General features: G+C 38.1%; 1 protein-coding gene across 1 annotated transcript in view; it reads right to left on the bottom strand.

Annotated features, from left to right (window-relative positions):
• LOC139757286 (uncharacterized) overlaps nt 1-11,325 on the bottom strand; it is a 53,689-nt gene extending 42,364 nt beyond the window's left edge. The window contains exons 1-3 of the mRNA XM_071677656.1: nt 11,215-11,325; nt 10,259-10,351; nt 2,766-2,814 (exon numbers count right to left, since the gene is read on the bottom strand). The gene's annotated coding sequence lies outside the window, so the exon portion shown is untranslated. The remainder of the gene's footprint in view (nt 1-2,765; nt 2,815-10,258; nt 10,352-11,214) is intronic.
• Nucleotides 11,326-13,805: the final 2,480 nt, after the last annotated feature.

Here is a 13,805-nt window from a genome sequence, read left to right as displayed (position 1 = left end):
CCTTTGCATTCAAATCACCCATCACTATGACCCAGTCTCATGCATCAAAACCACTAACACACTCATTCAGCTGCTCCCAAAACACTTGCCTTGGGGTGAGAGAGTATCATTAAATTTTAGGGAGAATAAAAAGATGTTCTGGAAGGAGGTAAATAAAGTGCGTAAGACAAGGGAGCAAATGGGAACTTCGGTGAAGGGCGTAAGTGGGGAGGTGATAACAAGTAGTGGTGATGTGAGAAGGAGATGGAGTGAGTATTTTGAAGGTTTGTTGAATGTGTTTGATGATAGAGTGGCAGATATAGGGTGTTTTGGTCGAGGTGGTGTGCAAAGTGAGAGGGTTAGGGAAAATGATTTGGTAAACAGAGAAGAGGTAGTGAAAGCTTTGCGGAAGATGAAAGCCGGCAAGGCAGCAGGTTTGGATGGTATTGCAGTGGAATTTATTAAAAAAGGGGGTGACTGTATTGTTGACTGGTTGGTAAGGTTATTTAATGTATGTATGACTCATGGTGAGGTGCCTGAGGTTTGGCGGAATGCGTGCATAGTGCCATTGTACAAAGGCAAAGGGGATAAGAGTGAGTGCTCAAATTACAGAGGTATAAGTTTGTTGACTATTCCTGGTAAATTATATGGGAGGGTATTGATTGAGAGGGTGAAGGCATGTACAGAGCATCAGATTGGGGAAGAGCAGTGTGGTTTCAGAAGTGGTAGAGGATGTGTGGATCAGGTGTTTGCTTTGAAGAATGTATGTGAGAAATACTTAGAAAAGCAAATGGATTTGTATGTAGCATCTATGGATCTGGAGAAGGCATATGATAGAGTTGATAGAGATGCTCTGTGGAAGGTATTAAGAATATATGGTGTGGGAGGCAAGTTGTTAGAAGCAGTGAAAAGTTTTTATCGAGGATGTAAGGCATGTGTACGTGTAGGAAGAGAGGAAAGTGATTGGTTCTCAGTGAATGTAGGTTTGCGGCAGGGGTGTGTGATGTCTCCATGGTTGTTTAATTTGTTTATGGATGGGGTTGTTAGGGAGGTAAATGCAAGAGTTTTGGAAAGAGGGGCAAGTATGAAGTCTGTTGGGGATGAGAGAGCTTGGGAAGTGAGTCAGTTGTTGTTCGCTGATGATACAGCGCTAGTGGCTGATTCATGTGAGAAACTGCAGAAGCTGGTGACTGAGTTTGGAAAAGTGTGTGGAAGAAGAAAGTTAAGAGTAAATGTGAATAAGAGCAAGGTTATTAGGTACAGTAGGGTTGAGGGTCAAGTCAATTGGGAGGTGAGTTTGAATGGAGAAAAACTGGAGGAAGTGAAGTGTTTTAGATATCTGGGAGTGGATCTGGCAGCGGATGGAACCATGGAAGCGGAAGTGGATCATAGGGTGGGGGAGGGGGCGAAAATCCTGGGGGCCTTAAAGAATGTGTGGAAGTCGAGAACATTATCTCGGAAAGCAAAAATGGGTATGTTTGAAGGAATAGTGGTTCCAACAATGTTGTATGGTTGCGAGGCGTGGGCTATGGATTGAGTTGTGCGCAGGAGGATGGATGTGCTGGAAATGAGATGTTTGAGGACAATGTGTGGTGTGAGGTGGTTTGATCGAGTGAGTAACGTAAGGGTAAGAGAGATGTGTGGAAATAAAAAGAGCGTGGTTGAGAGAGCAGAAGAGGGTGTTTTGAAGTGGTTTGGGCACATGGAGAGGATGAGTGAGGAAAGATTGACCAAGAGGATATATGTGTCGGAGGTGGAGGGAACAAGGAGAAGAGGGAGACCAAATTGGAGGTGGAAAGATGGAGTGAAAAAGATTTTGTGTGATCGGGGCCTGAACATGCAGGAGGGTGAAAGGAGGGCAAGGAATAGAGTGAATTGGAGCGATGTGGTATACCGGGGTTGACGTGCTGTCAGTGGATTGAAGCAGGGCATGTGAAGCATCTGGGGTAAACCATGGAAAGCTGTGTAGGTATGTATATTTGCGTGTGTGGACGTATGTATATACATGTGTATGGGGGGGGTTGGGCCATTTCTTTCGTCTGTTTCCTTGCGCTACCTCGCAAACGCGGGAGACAGCGACAAAGTATAATAAATAAAAAAATATATATATATATATATATATATATATATACACATATATTTTTTTTTTTTCAAACTATTCGCCACCTCTACAAACAGCAAATCTATGACTACAAGCAAATGCTGCTACATCAGTTAGTCTTCCTATTGCACTGCACATATGATTCCCTAGAAAAAAATGCTTGACCATCTATTTGTTAAATCCTGACTAGAAATATGGGAACCATATGGTAAAAACAAAACATAACAGTGAGCAGACTGGTTGTCTTTCTTAGATAACAGCTCATCCTTAATTATGGCAACAGCTCCCTATGTCAATAACAAAACACCTTTGAACAGATTCTGAAGTTCACAGCTTTCCTTCTGCCAATCAGCATTTGCTGATGAATTTGACAAGAAAAATGATACTCTGATTTGGAATCTAAGCTGAATTAATGATAATTCAATAATTAATATAAAGAATACCTTAACTAAAGATATATGCTTGTTTTGCAAGTGTGTGTGTGTATGGACTTGACAGCTATATACAGTATGTAAAATCTGTTACTACACTATAGATACTCATTATGGACAAACATCTTTGGAGTACAACGATTGAGACTTTACTTGGCTAGCCATCATCCCACATTGAGTTCATAATATAGTATATCATATACCTGGATATCATTACATTCCCTTCTGTGACTATCTTTTTAAATCATACTTACGACTCTCTGTTACATTGGAACTTCTGAGGTAATCCAATCATCCAATAATCTGAAAGAAGTTATATATGTCACTGATAATCTTCCAAAAATAGTTTGCACACTGAAAGCAGTGTACTATGCAAAATGTTCATAAAAAATACATAAAATTTCATATAAAAAGAATTTTTTTTCAAGCATAAACATATGGAAATTCAATAAATACAAACCTACACTGATATTAAACAAGAACTGTGATTTGCATATTGTATAAAAAAAAGGCAATTGATATGACACCCATGTACCTCACAAGGGCAGATTACTGACAGGGCCAATGTGAAGGAGGGATACGATGAGCATGGAATATGTGGGATTGATTAATTTTGTAATGAGATATAATACACGTACATTATCAGTCTAAGAATTTGAATAAAAAATATTTGTAAACATGCAGTACAGTAAGAATAGGCAAGTTTGGATGATTTTGATGTTCAAGTAAAACATTCAACATTCACTCCATATTCTCCGTAAGCTCATCTCTTGAATGAGTGATCTTTGTTGTGCCCAGACATCATGCTGGAAATATCTACCTTATTTTATCTGCATGCCCATGAATTGTTCTCATTAGTGTTGTGCCCAAGCCAAGAGCTCTGGGTTATCAACACCAGGTTAACCTGCATCAAACACCTCAAAGTAAGTTATTCTACCTCCAAGCTGATGCTCTTCCAGCTCCTCTTCTTGCCAGAAGCATAAGACTCACATGGGTACTTTCTTCTTATGACCATTGTATGACCACTGTATGACCACTGTACTGTCATATTTACTGGACTGGATGCCTTGTTCCCATTTACAAGCAACTAATAACTTGCCCAAGTAATCACTAAGTATTCCCACATATCGTTTTTGAAACTTTTTACTGATTTCTTGGTGTTTTATGTATTTTATGTACATTACTCATTCTTTATTGAACAACATACAGTACAGTATATGCCTTATATGCTGCCACTCACTAGCAAACAATTGCTCACTATAACAATTTCCCTTTATTGCCATATGCAGTTTTTGAAACTTAAAAAATCTGAAGTCTATTATCTAATCTATTCTTCACGAACACTGTACATCCAAAATGCTGTAAAGTTTTACACTGTTTAGCAGTGGATATCTGTGGATGAAACACTTGTAAAAATAGAAATATATGAAACCATAGCCCAACTTTCCATGACAGCTGAGACTCACCTTAATCAATTTTCAATGTTATAGTTGAAATATACCAGCTACAGCTGCTGCATGTTGCAACATGGAGGAATGTATACTGGAACACTTTCTTCTGCACAAATGCATTAGAGTGCACAATAACCTAATGATAATTACGACTGGACAAAGCAAGATAAAATACTTTTAATAGTATGAATAGGTAAATTTTATAATACACTATAAATGAGATGTTGTAACAAGGACAGATATAATAGTAATGAGTAGTAGAAGGATGCAGGGGTTACTGTCATGTGTTAATTGATAGGGTGCGAAAAGAGACTTTGGATGTTAATTGTGATGGTGCAAGTGGATGTCATGATTTACTTGGGGGGGTAGTTTGGAATTTTTCGGGTTGTTTGTTGGTAATAAAGAGTGGAAGGACTGGAAAAAGTAAGAAATACAAATGAAAAAGGTATAGAAAAAGATTGTAAATCGGATTACAAAAAGCAGGATATCTTGTAAATATGTAGTAGAGAGATGAAAGCAGGGAGGTCAATGGGAAATGTGTTATGATGGTGGCAAATGAGAGATAAGATTATGTGTGAAGAGAACGAGGAGTGCTATTTGGACAATTTTTTTCGACAAGAGAGAATTAATGCAAAGACTGGTGAGGTATGGTATAAGAGAGTGAAGAGTCAGGAAGGCTGTAAGAGGAAAGGTGACAAAAGAGTAAATAAAACGAGGGCAAAATGAGAGATTGGGGGTTTGAGAGAGTGATCATGAATAAATTTTAGGTGAGGAGAGACTAAAGAAGATGAATTATGTTGAAGGAGGCGGTAAGATAAATGTGCAGTTAAGATAAAATGGGGGATAATAATGGCGAAGACATTAGCGAAGGGGGCTAATGGGGAAGTGATAACGTGATAACAAGTAGTGGTAATGTGAGGAGTTGGAGTGAGTATTTTGAAGGTTTGTTGAATGTGTTTGATGATAAGAGTGGCAGATATAGGGTGTTTTGGTCAAGGTGGGGTGCAAAGTAAGAGGGTCAGGGAGAATGATTTGGTAAAAAGAGAAGAGGTAGTAAAAGCTTTGCGGAAGATGAAAGCTGGCAAGGCAGTGAGTTTAGATGGTATTGCAGTGGAATTTATTAAAAAAGGGGGTGACTGTATGGTTGACTGGTTGGTAAGATTATTTAATGTAAGTATGACTCATGGTGAGGTGCCTGAGGATTGGCAGAATGCGTGCATAGTGCCATTGTACAAAGGCAAAGGGGATAAAAGTGAGTGCTCAAATTACAGAGGTATAATTTTGTTGAATATTCCCGGGAATTTATATGGGAGGGTATTGATTGAGAGGGTGAAGGCATGTACAGAGCATCAAATTGGGGAAGAGCAGTGTGGTTTCAGAAGTGGTAGAGGATGTGTGGATCAGGTGTTTGCTTTGAAGAATGTATGTGAGAAATACTTAGAAAAGCAAGTGGATTTGTATATAGCATTTATGGATCTGGAGAGGGCATATGATAGAGATGCTCTGTGGAAGGTATTAAGAATATATGGTGTGGGAGGCAAGTTGTTAGAAGCAGTGAAAAGTTTTTATCGAGGATATAAGGCATGTGTACGTGTAGGAAGAGAGGAAAGTGACTGGTTCTCAGTGAATGTTGGTTTGCGGCAGGGGTGTGTGATGTCTCCATGGTTGTTAAATTTGCTTATGGATGGCATTGTTAGGGAGGTGAATGCAAGAGTTTTGGAAAGAGGGGCAAGTATGCAGTCTGTTGTGGATGAGAGAGCTTCGGAAGTGAGTCAGTCGTTATTCGCTGATGATACAGCGCTGGTGGCTGATTGATGTGAAAAACTGCAGAAGCTGGTGACTGAGTCTGATAAAGTGTGTGAAAGAAGAAAGCTGAGAGTAAATGTGAATAAGAGCAAGGTTATTAGGTACAGTAGGGTTGAGGGACAAGTCAACTGGGAGGTAAGTTTGAATGGAGAAAAACTGGAGGAAGTGAAGTGTTTTAGATATCTGGGAATGGATTTGGCAGCGGATGGAACCATGGATGCGGAAGTGAATCATAGGGTGGGGGGAGGGGGTGAAAGTTCTGGGAGCGTTGAAGACTGTGTGGAAGTCGAGAACATTATCTTGGAAAGCAAAAATGGGTATGTTTGAAGGAATAGTGGTTCTGACAATGATATATGGTTGCAAGGCATGGGCTATAGAGAGAGGTGTGCGGAGGAGGGTGGATGTGCTGGAAATGAGATGTTTGAGGACAATATGTGGTGTGAGGTGGTTTGATCGAGTAAGTAATGAAAGTGTAAGAGAGATGTGTGGTAATAAAAAGAGTATGATTGAGAGAGCAGAAGAGGGTGTTTTGAAATGGTTTGGTCACATGGAAAGAATGAGTGAGGAAAGATTGACAAAGAGGATATATGTGTCAGAGGTGGAGAGAATGAGAAGTGGGAGACCAAATTGGAGGTGGAAAGATGGATGGAGCAAAAAAGATTTAGAGCGACTAGGGCCTGAACATACAGGAGGATGAAAGGCGTGCAAGGAATATAGTGAATTGGAATGATGTGGTATACTGGGGTGCTGTTAATGGATTGAATCAAGGTATGTGAAGCGTCTGGGGTAAACCATGAAAAGTTTTGTGGGACCTGGATGTGGAAAGGGAGCTGTGGTTTCAGTGCATTACACATGCCAGCTAGAGACTGAGTGTGAACGAATGTGGCCTTTGTTATCTTTTCCTAGTGCTACCTCGAACGAGCGCATGGGAGGGGAAGGGGGGTGCCATTTCATGTGTGGTGGGGTAGCGACAGGAATGGATGAAGGTAGCAAGTATGAATATATACACCTGTATATATGTATGTGTCTGTGTATGTATATGTATGTATACGTTGAAAGGTATAGGTCTATATACGTGAGTGTGTGGTGTTTATGTACAGACACGTGTATGTGGGTGGGTTTGACCATTCTTTCATCTGTTTCCTTGCACTACCTCGCTAATGCAGGAGACTGCAACTAAGTATAATGAATAAATAATAAATATATATATTTACTTTATTATCATACTTAACCCCCGTCTCCTGCATTAGCGAGGTAGCACAAGGAAACAGACAAAGAATGGCCCAACCCACCCACATACATATGTATATATACAAACGCCCACACACACACACACACACACACATATACATAGATATAAATTTCAATGTATACATGCATATACATGCACAGACATATACATATAAACACATGTACATATCCATACTTGCTGTTTTCATCCATTGTCATTGCCAACCCCCACACGAAATATCATCCCTCCCCTCCCCCAAGCAAGGCAGCGCCAGGAACAGACAAAAAAGGCCACATTCGTTCACACTCAGTCTCCGGCTGTCATGTGTAGTGCACTGAAGCCACAGCTCCCTTTCCACATCCAGGCCCCACAGACATTTCCATGGTTTACCTCACATGCTTCACATGCCTTGGTTCAATCCATTGACAGCACGTTAACCCAAGTAGACCACATCATTCCAATTCACTCTATTCCTTGCATGCCTTTCACCCTCCTGTATGTTCAGGCCCCAATCACTCAAAATCTTTTTCACTCCATCCTTCCACCTCCAATTTGGTCTCCCACTTCTTCTTCTTTCCACCTCTGACACATATATCCTCTTTGTCAATCTTTCCTCACTCATTCTCTGCATGTGTCCAAACCATTTCAACACACCCTCTTCTGCTCTCTCAACCACACTCTCCTTATTACCACATATCTCTTACCCTTTCATTATTTACCACCTCATATCACATATTGTCCTTAAACATTTTATTTCCAAAACATCCACCGTCCTGCACACAACCCTATCTATAGCCTATGCTTTGCAACCATATAACATTGTTGGAACCACTATTCCTTCAAACATACCCATTTTTGCTCTCTGAGATAACATTCTTGCCTTCCACACATTCTTCAATGCTCCCAGAGCCTTTGCTCCCTCCCCGACCCTGTGACTCACTTCCGCTTCCATGGTTCCATCCACTGCTAAGTCCACTCCCAGATATCTAAAACACTTCACTTCCTCCAGTTTTTCTTCATTCAAACTTACCTCCCAATTAACTTGCCCTTCAACCCTACTGAACCTAATAACCTTGCTCTTATTCACATTTACTCTTAATTTTCTTTTTTCACACACTTTACCAAAGTCAGCCACCAACTTATGCAGTTTCTCACCCAAATCAGCCACCAGCACTGTATCATCAGCAAACAACAACTGACTCACTTCCCAAGCCCTCTCATCCACAACAAAAGTGCATATTTGCCCCTCTCTCTAAAACTCTTGCATTCACCTCCCTAACCACTCCATCCATAAACAAATCAAACAACCATGGTGACATCATGCATCCCTGCTGTAAGCCGACATCCATTGGGAACCAATCACTTTCTTCTCTTCCTACTTGTACACATGCTTTACATTTTTGATAAAAACTTTTCATTGCTTCTAGGAACATACCTCCCACACCATATACTCTTAAAACCATCCACAAAGTGTCTCCATCCACCCTATCAAATGCCTTCTCCATATCCATAAATGCTATATACAAAATCATCTGTTTTTCTAAGTATTTCACACATACATTCTTCAAAGCAAACACATGATCTACACATCCTCTACCACTTCTGAAACCACACTGCTCTTCCCCAATCTGAAGCTCTGATTATGCCTTTACCCTCTCAATCAATACCCTCCAATATAATTTCCCAGGAATACTCAATTTGAACACTCTCCTTTATCACCTTTTCCTTTACACAATGGCACTATGCATGCATTCCGCCAATCGTCAGGCACTTCATCATGATCTAGACATACACTGAATATCCTTACCAACCAATCAACAACACAATCACCCTCATTTTTTATAAATTCCACTGCAATACCATCCAAACCCACCGCCTTGCCAGCTTTCATCTTCTGCAAAGCTTTCACTATGTATACTCTCATATTAATATCAGCTGCCACAGCAACAGCCTTCAAAAGCAAGGACTATGCTGATGATATCAATAAGGTGGACATATACAGCAGCCAAATCAACAACCACTATCATCAAAACCAACAACTTTTAAGTCTTTTCAAAACTTTTCAATCAATTTTCTACACCTAAATTTGAAGGCATAATTCGCATATCTTTTCAGCTAACTATGAAGCTGTCCAAAGATGAAAGGGATTATTTGTACTTTGCATTAGTTGTAAGGTTAAATTTACTCATTGGTTTCAACATAAAAGCATATATCATCTTCACATATGGAGCATTTTACATGATGGCTAAGAGCATGTCTACCATGAATATTGAGAGCACCATTAGGCTCAAAATGGCCCCCTTGTGGGAATCTTGATTCAAAATTCTTTTTTTTGAGACAGCATTTCTAATAGAAATGCATGGAGTATTCTATTATTTTAAAAAGTGTCTTAACCACCATAGCATGTTCACTCTAATACCTATTCCAGCTGGTTTGACAAGCATCACTACATGGGATACCCTGTCAAAATCTTTGGATAAAAAAAATGAAACTATCTCTTTTAATCCACACTAAGTAATACTCCTGTCTAATTACCTGGTCAACAGTTGATCTTTGCTGTTTAAAACTGGCCTAACAAGTAGATAATATAATATTTGCTTTAATATGCTAACAGAGTCTATTCCAAGCCATTTTTCGATTATTTTTCCAATTGTTTAAAGTAAAGAGATAGGTCTGTACAAATGCTGATGTGAGGAATCTTTGCCATACTTTAAGAGGGGTGAAATTATTTTTTTTATTTTTTTATTATACTTTGTCGCTGTCTCCCACGTTTGCGAGGGGTGAAATTAATGTATGTTTAAAAGGAATGGGGAAATATCTTTCCAGTTAATATTTAACCATTTGTTGGCTGATGAAAAAAGAATTCATAGGATGTCATCTTTACCTGTTGTCTTATGTTTGGGCAGGATTATCATCTTTTCTTTTAATATTAAATCTAACATTATAGTTATCATCTCTATCTAAAATGGTCAAAGGAATTTCTTTGAGCAGGACTTATGTGTTATCACCATGTCCCCTTCATTCTAAAATGCAGCCATGATAATCATCCATTACATTGGCTTATTCTAAGGAAGTAGGGTAATTCAGAAGGTGAGAGGAAAACTGTCTAGGGGTGCCCTACATAAAATATTATTGGAAGTAAACTTGACTTTGTTAATCAAGGTTTGTTAATGTATTTTTGAACAAAAGTCATGCCAGTATTTTTTGTCTGTTCTTTTGACAATCTGCTTCAGGAATGCTATATATCTTCTATACTTACATAAATTTTCAACACGGTAGTGCCTTCTCTGTGTTCTCTTTGCGTATCTTTTCTTAGTACTAGCTAATGAGCATTCCTCATTCCACCATGGGGCTGAAAATTTTGAGGAATATACATCAGTTGTATGTTTGAAAACTTTGGTGCTGATATGAACTGAATCATCAATAAAGTATTTCACATTATACTCTAAATTATGTTTACTTGTAAATGGCCTAAATTTTACCTTTTCTATCTTCTATCCATTTACCTCTAGAGCATTTGCAATTCCAATAAAATGTTCATTATAATAAAAAACAGGTTGGACAATGATCACTACCGCTCACTTCTGAGTATGTCTTTACTTTGCATCAGGTTAGTAAATAGCTATTTCTTATGAATAGACCAGATAACATTTCATATTACTTTTGGAATCAAAATATTATGCACAAATGAGGGGGAGTGAGTAATGAAAGGCATGGTTTGTTACTAATACAATCATTAAGGATACAGGCAGCTTGTTACTGCCACTGGAATCTCAACAGTTATCCACAAATTATTATTTTTTCCATTTGCATTACACAGTTTTCTAAATCTGTATGGATGAAATTACCATGCAAGTTGCTAAATAATAGAATGCCTATGGTTCGCTTATAAATTTACATAATGCATCTAAAAATTCTAGTTTTCTAGTATCTTATGGATTGATCGAAATGTGTTTCATTTTACCTAAATTGCATCAACCTAGACCTCCTCCTCCACATTCCTGCTTCGTCTAAACAAATCAACCCACTTAAATGAAACTTTACATTGTGGTTTTACTAGGTTTCCTTAATACATGCAATAGGACGTGACTTTGCTTCCTCTTATCTCTTTGACAATCCTCAATACAGTTCGTTAAAGTATGTATTAGTAGACTGCAAACTATCAAAACAAACAACTAACGGGAAACAGTCAACAATAAGAAGTGGACTATGCACCTTTTTGTCCTTACTTCCCTTTAAGGAAATCCTTTTTTCTCCTTTTCTACTCTTTTTGTCTTTTACTGTATTAATACAAATATATCTCAGTTTCCTCCCCCTAGTTTGTTTACCTCCAGTGTGTCGTCTGCACCACTATGCAAAACTTTATCATCTATGATACAAACATCTTTTAGAAACAAAATATTATGATTATTTGACAAAATATTTAAAAATTTAATTTTTTTAAGTATGTTTAATACCATTATCACATCATGAATAGCTGTATCTCTCAATGAATCTTATAGAGGGTGAAAATTGCCCAAAATCCTTGAACTACTTTTATAAGATGTATGAACCAACAAACAGGAAGGAGATGGAAACTTTAACAAAAGATAATCAAAATTATTTGTTGAATCTATTAGCACTAGTCTTGGAACATTTAGCCTTAGTGTTGGAACGTTGTAGTTTTAACTGAAGTGGGACTGGTTTTCTGTGAGGCACTTCAGTTATCTTGGTTAATTTACAGAAATTACGTTTCCTAGTGCTTTCATATTGAGAAAATTACAAGATTTTCTGCAGCGTAGACAACTTTGTGACTCTGCATCCAATCTTGTGCTCTCTCTTCCCTCTTTTGGAAAGGGGAAAGCTTTGGTTAGAACCTTCTACCAGTTTTTAATTGACAAGGAATTATATATGCCATCCAAGTAAATATTCATCCGTGTATGGTTTCCCAGCAATAAGGAAGGGTATTTCTTCAAATTCCAATACAGGTAAAATTTCAGTAGACTATCCTTCAAAATTGTTATTAAGCCTCATGTTATCCCATTGACCTTTCGTGGAACTAACACTCTTCATAAGTATCATCTGGAGGTCAAGGTTAGATATTTCAAGAAATTCTCATGGTGTATTGAATCTCAGAATCTTCTATGTTTTTGACGGCTTAATAGAAGGAATTGGAACAGTTGGAACACAGTTGACCCTTGTGCTTATGGATGCACAAAATTTAAACTTCATAGCAACAACAGTTATTTGTGATACAGAAAGGTTAGTAATGGTCTAGGATAGCTTTTCATCACTGTTACCCTTGAATATTGACAGTATGTTATGTTAATTGTGTTTAAGGAATACAGTAGTTGTTGTGGAGCATGATTTAGAGCATTTTATTTCAGTATCATAATGCAGTAAGGGTTACACAAACCAGAGGAAATGTTGGGTTACCTATTGTATAAGTAAGTAATGCACTTATGAGCTATCAACAGAACATATAAAAATCTCATTTGAAAGCTAAAAGGGTAGGATGAGTATACCAACATTATATTAATTACTTTTATGAACACTTGCTGCATTGCCTGTTTGTTGACATCTGGCACCACACTGGCAGTGCATTTTCATGCACGTAACTGGTGTATTTTGACTATATTATTTAACACAGTGGTGATTCTTGACTGTTAGAAATGTTAAGTGAGGTATTCATTGGTTCTGTCAGTGTATTATTTCTATATTACCCACCCTTTCTTAACCCAGCAGATGCCTTGATATACTGCTATATTTCCAATTTGATATTCATTGAAAATGTTTAGATAGATTGGTCATCCGCAGGTATATATGTAATCACAACATACTTTATAAAGAAAGCACTTAGAACATAAGTTGTCAATCCAACATAAGTTGGATTGACTCAGAGCAAATACAGACTTTTACAGTTGGACAGATATATACATTTAGTGCTTTATGAACCCATTACAGGAATTACATTACGCAAAAGCAGGCATGCAATATATTGTACAGTTTCATGATAATGCACATATTAAAGCATTAATTGAATAAGCATTTGGAGTTTTGACACATGATTTCTTACAAACAAGTGTCTTCTTACAAACAAGTGTGCAGACAACCATATATGTATTTTTTGTATAGTATCATTGTAGATGTGGATTGAATTGATGTGAAGCTCCAACTGTTTAAGATTGTTGTGTAGAGGATGACTCTCAATCTTTTTCTATATTTCATGGACTTATGATACTCATGTTGAATTTGAGTTTAAAAAGTACATTTTTGCAAAATAAATCAACTAGGCTGATCCAGGTTGCCCTCTAATCCAACAGTATTACAGTTAGCAACAGGTTGCAGAGCACACCTATAACACACACAGTGAATGGATCTACCTGATCTGACAGCATCATCATTCTCAGGTATGGGAATATAATATTTGGTGTGTATCCATTGTTCACACATAACAGGAGACAGCTTTACTAATCAACACAGAAGACAGCCTTACTCTTCAACCTAATACCTTTGTCACAGATTCAGCATGGGTATTTGGGTCTTCTGGTTCCAGGACCAAAGCATAGATAAATACACCCAGAAATTAACAGGCTAGTATCAATGGATAAACAGTTCATTGATGTTCATTAATTTTCTTGAACTTAGAGACTTATGTTGTGGTTGCCATGGCCTTGACCTTCACTTTCCCCGTAAAGGGTGGGGAGTACAAGAGTGTTAAACAGCTATCTATGGCTGGAACTTATCATCTAGGTTGGGGATCACCCAGAAACATTGCCCTAACTGTTCTTCAATATTGTATCTTCATCCAAAGTAAGATTGGGCAT

Source organism: Panulirus ornatus, chromosome 2 (assembly GCF_036320965.1).
Source record: "Panulirus ornatus isolate Po-2019 chromosome 2, ASM3632096v1, whole genome shotgun sequence".
Lineage (NCBI taxonomy): Eukaryota > Metazoa > Arthropoda > Malacostraca > Decapoda > Palinuridae > Panulirus > Panulirus ornatus.
This window is presented reverse-complemented; position numbering and strand designations above follow the sequence as displayed.